Source organism: Pagrus pagrus (genome assembly GCF_965226575.1).
Source record: "Pagrus pagrus genome assembly, chromosome: 18".
Lineage (NCBI taxonomy): Eukaryota > Metazoa > Chordata > Actinopteri > Spariformes > Sparidae > Pagrus > Pagrus pagrus.
The window spans coordinates 8,704,317-8,712,636 of NC_140202.1; positions in this window are offsets into that span (position 1 = coordinate 8,704,317).

Consider the following 8,320-nt stretch of genomic DNA (forward strand, 5'->3'; position numbering starts at 1 on the left):
AAAACTTCATTGAGACTGTGTCTGCCCCCCGACCACCTAAATTAATTAAATTAATCAAATCAAAAGTCCACAGAAGAGGAGTTGTGCATGAAAATCTAATAAAAATTAACAGCAACTCTGCAATCTCAAAACAAGACAAGAGAATTAAATGCGGACTCCTAAATATCAGATCCCTGTCATCGAAAGCTGTACTAGTAAATGACTTAATTTCAGATTGTAATATTGATTTATTCTGTCTTACTGAAACTTGGCTGCATCCTGAAGAATATGTCAGCCTGAATGAATCCACTCCACCCAGTCACATTAATACTCACATTCCTCGAGGCTCCGGCCGAGGAGGTGGTGTTGCAGCTATTTATGACTTAAGTCTGTCAATCATTCCTAAACCTAAATTAAATTATAACTCATTTGAAAGCCTTGTTCTGAGTCTTTCACATCCAACGTGGAAAACTTTACAGCCAGTTCTATTTGTTGTAGTGTATCGAGCACCTGGTCCTTACTCAGAATTTTTATCTGAATTCTCTGAGTTTTTATCAAGTCTAGTCCTCAAATCAGATAAAGTAATTATTGTAGGTGATTTTAATATTCATGTGGATGTCGTTAATGATAGCCTTAGTACTGCATTTATCTCATTATTAGAATCTATTGGCTTCTCTCAGTGTGTACATAAACCAACTCACTGTTTTGACCACACCCTTGACCTTGTTCTAGCTTATGGTATCGAGATTGAAAATCTAACAGTTTCTCCACAGAATCCTCTTTTATCAGACCATCACTTAATAACTTTTGAAGTTCTATTACTGGACTACACACCATTAGGCAAAAACTCCTTCACTAGATGTCTATCTGATAGTGCTGTAGCTAAATTTAAGGAAATTATACCGTTGGCACTAAACTCAATGCCATGTCTCAATATAATAGAGGACTCCTCCACTAACCTCAGTTCCTCACAAATCGATCATCTTGTTGATAGCACTGCAGGCTCATTGCGAACAACACTGGACTCTATTGCCCCCCTGAAAAGGAAACCTATAAAGCACAGGAGGTTAGCACCCTGGTATAACTCGGATACCCGCAAATTGAAGCAAACATCACGGAAATTTGAAAGGAAATGGCGTTCCACCAACTTGGAAGAATCCCGCTTAGCCTGGAAAGATAGCCTTAAAACATATAGGAAGGCCCTCCGCAATGCCAGAGCAAGCTATTACTCGTCATTAATAGAGGAAAACAAAAACAACACCAGGTTTCTTTTCAGCACTGTAGCCAGGCTGACAGAAAGTCACAGCTCTACTGAACCATGTATTCCTACAACGCTCAGTGGTAATGACTTCATGAGCTTCTTCAATGATAAAATTTTAACTATTAGAGACAAAATCCATCATCGCTTGCCCTCAACTGGCACTATTGTATCTTTAAACACAGGAACCTCAGAAACAGTTCTAAATTCTGACTTATATTTAGACTGCTTCTCTCCCATTGACCTCCACCAACTAACTTCGATGGTTTCTTCATCTAGACCAACAACTTGTCTCCTAGACCCCATCCCAACTAGGCTGCTGAAAGAAACTTTACCTTTAATTAGCACATCTTTACTAGAAATGATCAACCTGTCTCTATTAACAGGATACGTACCACAATCCTTTAAACTAGCTGTAATTAGACCGCTCCTTAAAAAGCCTAATCTTGATCCAGAAACTTTAGCCAACTATAGACCTATATCCAACCTCCCTTTCCTCTCCAAGATCCTTGAGAAAGCAGTCGCCAACCAGCTATGTGACTTTCTTCATAAAAATAGTTTATATGAGGATTTTCAATCAGGTTTTAGAGCACATCATAGCACAGAGACGGCACTGGTGAAAGTTACAAATGACCTCCTAATTGCTTCTGACAAAGGACTTGTCTCTGTCCTGGTCTTACTAGATCTTAGTGCTGCATTTGATACCATTGATCATCACATTCTACTACAGAGACTGGAACACTTAATTGGCATTAAAGGACCCGCATTAAACTGGTTTAAGTCCTATTTATCGGATCGATTTCAGTTTGTACATGTTAATGATGAGTCATCCCTGTATACCAAGGTTAGTCATGGTGTTCCTCAAGGCTCCGTGCTTGGACCCATACTATTCACCTTATATATGCTCCCTCTAGGAAATATAATTCGGAAACACTCCATAAACTTTCATTGTTATGCAGATGATACACAGTTATACCTATCAATAAAGCCAAATGAAACTAATCAGCTTACTAAACTCCATGCATGTCTCAAGGACATCAAGACCTGGATGACCTGCAATTTTCTGCTGTTAAACTCAGATAAAACCGAAGTTATAGTACTTGGTCCTAAACACCTTAGAGATGCATTATCTAATGATATAGCGAGTTTGGATGGCACTAACTTGGCCTCCAGCACCACCGTCAGGAATCTGGGAGTTATCTTTGATCAAGATATGTCCTTCAACTCCCACATAAAACAAATTTCAAGGTCTGCATTTTTTCATCTACGTAACATTGCAAAAATCAGGCCCATCCTGTCTCAAAAAGACGCAGAAAAGCTAGTCCATGCATTTGTTACTTCCAGACTGGACTATTGTAATTCTCTATTATCAGGCTGCCCTAACAAGTCTCTAAAGAGTCTCCAGCTGGTCCAGAATGCTGCAGCACGTGTACTGACAGGAACTAAGAAAAGAGATCATATTACTCCTGTACTGGCCTCTCTGCACTGGCTCCCTGTAAAATCAAGAATAGAGTTTAAAATCCTTCTCCTCACTTACAAAGCTGTTAATGGTCAGGCACCATCATATCTCCAGGAGCTCATATTACCCTATCACCCAACTAGAGCATTACGCTCCCAGAACGCAGGATTACTTGTAGTTCCTAAAGTCTCCAAAAGTAGAATGGGAGCCAGAGCCTTCAGTTATCAAGCTCCTCTTCTGTGGAACCATCTTCCTGTTTTGGTCCGGGAGGCGGACACCCTCTCTACCTTTAAGAGTAGACTTAAGACCTTCCTCTTCGATAGAGCTTATAGTTAGGGCTGGTCCAGGACAGGCCCAGGCCTGTCCTGGACCAGCTCTTAGTTATGCTGCTATAGGCCTAGTCCGGGGGACAATGACACACTGAGCTTCTCTCTCCTCCCCTCTCCTCTCCTCTCCATCTGTATACATTATGCCTGTATACATGCCCCATCTCTGCATGTCACTGACTTGCTTCTTCCCCGGAGTCCTTGTGCTTTCTAGTCCTACAGGCTCCCTTGGATCCTGGCCGCGCCCGGGTCTTGGATCGTGGATGCGCCCACTGCTATGGCCCTGCCTGATCGTGGATGCGCCCACTGCTATGGCCCTGCCTGATCGTGGATGCGCCTACTGCTATGGCCCTGCCTGATCGTGGATGCACCTACTGCCATGACCCTGCCTGACACCCACCACTACTGTCGCTAATATTAGTCACATCTCTGTTACATACGTTCCACTACTATTATCGTACTGCATTGCTACATACCATCCTTGCCATTGATCATTACTACTGTTATCACTAGTAATCACATTTCCATGTGCATTTCATCATTATTGCTGTAATACATCTTTGTGTACTTTCACTCCTGTCAACCATCGCTTATAATTGAATACATTGTGATCTCGTTGATCTGCTCTGTACATGCGACATCTATTGCACGTCTGTCCGTCCTGGGAGAGGGATCCCTCCTCTGTGGCTCTCCCTGAGGTTTCTTCCGCATTTTTTCCCTGTTAAAAGGGCCTTTTTTGGGGCAAGTTTTTCCTCACTCGAATCGAGGGTCGAAGGACAGAGGGTGTCGTCTCTGTACAGATTGTAAAGCCCTCTGAGGCAAACTGTGATTTGTGAATTTGGGCTATACAAATAAAATTTGATTTGATTTGATTTGATTTGAACCCTTTGTCCTCCACAATACTGAAGGGCTGGGAATCCTCAATAACCATGTTTGGGTACTAAGGTGTAGGTGCGCCTTACCGCAGTTGTGTCACTCTGATTTTCAACTGCAGAGAGGGAATGCATCCCACGTCATTCTCATCTTTTGAAAATGCAGCACAATCTTCACGTAGCATCTGTCTCACCTTTTCATGCTGGTCTGGAGTCAGGTGGTCAACTGACACTGGAGGGTCCCATGAGTCATGTTGGCATGCGTCCAGCTGTCTGTGTTCCCTTTGTGAGTTTCAGGTGTGCTGGCTGTGCTGGCTTTGTTTTCACTAGCACTGGCTGTGCTGGTCATTAAGACTGGCTGCTGGTCTTACATCCACAGCACTCGTGTTGCTACTACCTCGAAGAAACAATCCACCATGCATTTCTTCCCGATGAGGGCCTTTAACTTTGCTTGGCGACATAATGAGAGGTGTCTGGTGTAGGTGGCACCCACAGTCTGTTCAGCGTTCCCACTCTTCTCTAACTCCACCTCCAGCTGCCTGATTCTATCGCAGAGAAGCTCATGCACCTTGCCATCTGGCTCAACTTGGTTTGGAGCTAGTGCTTCTGGGGGTGTGACTGTCTGGATTGTCACCCTCATGCAGTCAGATTTTCTTGCCAGCCTCATTTGTCCTCTACAGCCCCTTGAGAAGTGCCCTGACTGTCCACACTTGAAGCATTGTTCACACTGGTCGCCTGTTCCCTGCTCCTGACATACTTTACAACCTCTCCTTCCACTTGTTCTTACTTGGCGGGTGGGCCCTTGAGAGTTACTTATGCTTTTCCTTATTTCTTCTCTCAGTTGCCTGACTGTTTCATAGAGTCCCTTGAACTGGTGACAGCAGGTGCTTTACGGTTCTTAGGCTTCACAACTTCAGCCGACTGTTCTTGGATTCCAACTTTGGCTTCAGCTGCACCCTGAACCGGGTGACTGATCTGCATTTCTGTCTGTAGTTCGTTTACCTTTGGAACTTTGCTGCTTGTGTTTTTCCGTTGTTTTAATTGTCTTTCTGATTCAACATTAGCGGCTTCGTTCATTCTGTCTGAGTGTTTCGTCCGTCACTTTCTGATCATCCAGATAAGGCTTAAGCTGAAACTTGATATGGTCACTTAACAGGCCAGTACTAACTGACCTCAAGAATTTCTTCTGAATGAGTTTTTGGTTTTTGAGGAGAGTTTTGAGGAGACTCACGACTGTCTTGTGTTATGTTTACTAGTCTGAGAAACACTGGCTCGGGACAGGATCAGGACATGACTGGACCGCCGACCGAGTGGCAGGAACAGGTGTCGGCCGGGCCACTGACGGAGACCCACTGGCAGGTGTCAGCTGGACCGCAAACTGGGAACCACTGCCAGGAGTTGGCTGCCGTATATTTCTTCTATTAAAGCCCTTTCAAGCTTCTCCACCTTAGAAATTAGATCTGCGGCGCCCGGAGCTTCCTGCAACCATGGCTGTAAAAACAGCTTCCCGGTGAAAGCAAATACAGCCTGTAACATTTCTTCCACATCCCTCCTGCCATTTAAAGCAACCCATAAATTGTTCCATAAGTCAAAAAACTGTTTTGATTTTGTCTGCTGGGTCAATTATGGTCAGTTTGTTCTGTTATGTTGAGTTTTTTTGTAAGGTGAGGACCCAAGTGCAGACACACACTGTAGGCAGGATTGGGGGAAACAAAAGGCGAGCTTTAATTAAATAAAGATGAATGATACAAAAATGAGGAATACAGATTAACCAAAATGAGTACTGGGAACAAAAACAAAATAGCAACAAAAGCTAACACAAAGTGCAAACAAAAGCAAAGTACAAATCAAAAGAGAAACAAGAAACCAAAACCAGAAACATTCCAAACGGGAGACACGAGGAGACACTGGAGGAAACACTGGAGAGCATCACGGGGGGAAGACAGACCAAGACGGAGGATGACGGATGAAGACAGACACAGGCTAACACAGGCTAAGTTGGGCAAAGTCAGTGGGGCATGTGGCAACAGGAACGGGACATCACGGACGGGAAACGAAGTAACACGGAACGAACTGCTGAAGAAATGCAGAAGAACAAAGACTATATACAGACACACTAATGATGGGATGAGGAACAGGTGGAGTGAGGAGGTAAAAGGACAGGAGAGGGAATTAACAGAAAAACACCAGGACCAGGACTTTCGTACAAATAAGGTAGGGGGGATCCTTATGCATCTGTGCCCAGGGGGACAGTAGTTCATAATCCGTCACTGTATTAATACAAAAATGTATAATGTAACATAGTGTGACATTTGTGTCAATAATTGTCAAGCAGAGGTGACTCTGTGGTGGTGGAAGGGGGGCCCCAAATCAAATTCTGCTTGGGCCCCCAAAAGGCTTGGGCCGGCACTGCTGCTGTTGCATGCATTGTCCCTGTTTATTTGCTATTCCTACATACTCATGTAGGCAATGTCCTGTCTATGTGGATAATATGTACACAGGCTGACGGTCTGGTGTTGTTATGTTGAGTATTATGCACAATCTACAGTCTACAGTGACATCTACAGTCTCATTTGCCACATCAGATGCCGTACCTTAGAAGGAAACAGTCCAGCGGTGTTTGATTTCTGTTCCAAGGCCTCCTCTCATGACGAGGAGGAAAGAAAAGAGCACCACATGAGGTCTTATCATGTGCTGTACAAATTAGGAAAACACACCATTTTATACCAATTTGTTGGCTGACTGAAAGTGGGTCAGTTATTCATCATATTGCTCACAGCAATGATTTTTCCACTAACTCAGTGTCCTGTCTTATTGTATCTCTCTTTAAAATGTTTATTCTTCCTGGTGATCGCGTTTTCTGAGGAAGATCACGGGGAAAGTGCTGCAGAGTACAGTTGATATTTTTATGGTTTTCTCGTCTTATTGAACTCGACATCTAATGCTAATTCACTGTTTTTCCACGTTTCAATGACAGTCTAACCTGTGACGTTTCAAATCTTTCACAAAACAGATTCTTTTTACACTTTTAAAAACTCAAAAAATAGGCTATCTTATCAAATTTGAGTAAGTATCTTCTTACAGCATTTCAGTGAGATAAAGGGAACGTTTACACTTGTTCCATTTGCAGATGTTTTTTAATTCATCACATGCAATGAATACCCAGTAGGCCTATTTATTGTATTTTATGTATTTTTGAATTTGATAAATGAAAAATGATAAATTATCCATCACCAAACCCAAATACAATTTGCCATCTGAAAGTGACAATGATGAGACAAGAGCTTTTAAACCATCATCTTTGACTGCAACATCCATTTTCTAGTAAATGGTAAAACTGATCAAAACACTAGAAGCCTATACTGATCATTTTTTCAAACATTATTGCTTGAGACACATTACAAGTAGGCCTATTATAAATAGTAGGTCTATAACACTGCATAAAGCTTTTAATATAGTCTACAATAAAAGAGACCTGTTGTTAGTCCTTAGACCCTGAGAAGCCCTTATAGTGTTTAGTTTGTCTCATTTAAAAAAAAAAAAAAAAACAATTTTAAATTCCAGGCTTTTCAAAGTCCCTTCGCATGTTGGGGCCCCGGTTACTATTCCCCTCACTGCCCTCCATCATGTGTTATGGAGACTATCAGTCTGCTGGTCTTCAATACAATTTAAGACTATATCAGTTAACCCCAGAGTTTGTCCGTAGTCTTTATGAAAATGTGCACACTTTGCTTCCGCTGCAACCTGGAGCCACTAGAGGAAGCAGACTGGGATTTTCACAATATTCCTGCTGTGACTGTAATGTGAAGCATCATGGCTAGGATGATTTTTGTTTGTAATTTTTCCTCATAAAGGTGTGTTTAACTTCAAATTCAGATAAAATACCACAGTTACGTTTATTTTCTGTAGATGTGCTTTGTCTGACAGTGCACAGAGCTTGATCTAGAAGGTTTAAACTGTGTGATTCTGAGAGAGAAACCTTGCATTTACTTAGTCCACATTTACCTTTATTACAATTGAATAGCCTACTAATGACAAAAACGTCCTTTAAAACAGTTACAATTTGGTGATATCTTAGATAATTCATATGAATACAACTGATGTGCAGATCAAAAACATTTGCAAGTCAATTCATTAAGCTAAATTTAAGGACCTGACTAAAAGTTGTCATTATATTTCAAATGAAGCAGTTCGTGTATCTCTGGTTTTACGTTGTTGTGATTTTACTTTACATTTCTCCTGCACACCCAATGGGGAATGTGAGAGCCTTTTCTCTTTTTGAACATTTTCAATTTTACAGCTGTTTATCTTTGGTCCAATTAAGTTTTGCCATTTGGATAAAAAATTGGCCAGCACCCAAGGTTTCCCAGCAGACGATCGCATTGTGATGAGATAATCAATGTTATTCACACCTGTCAGTGGTTTT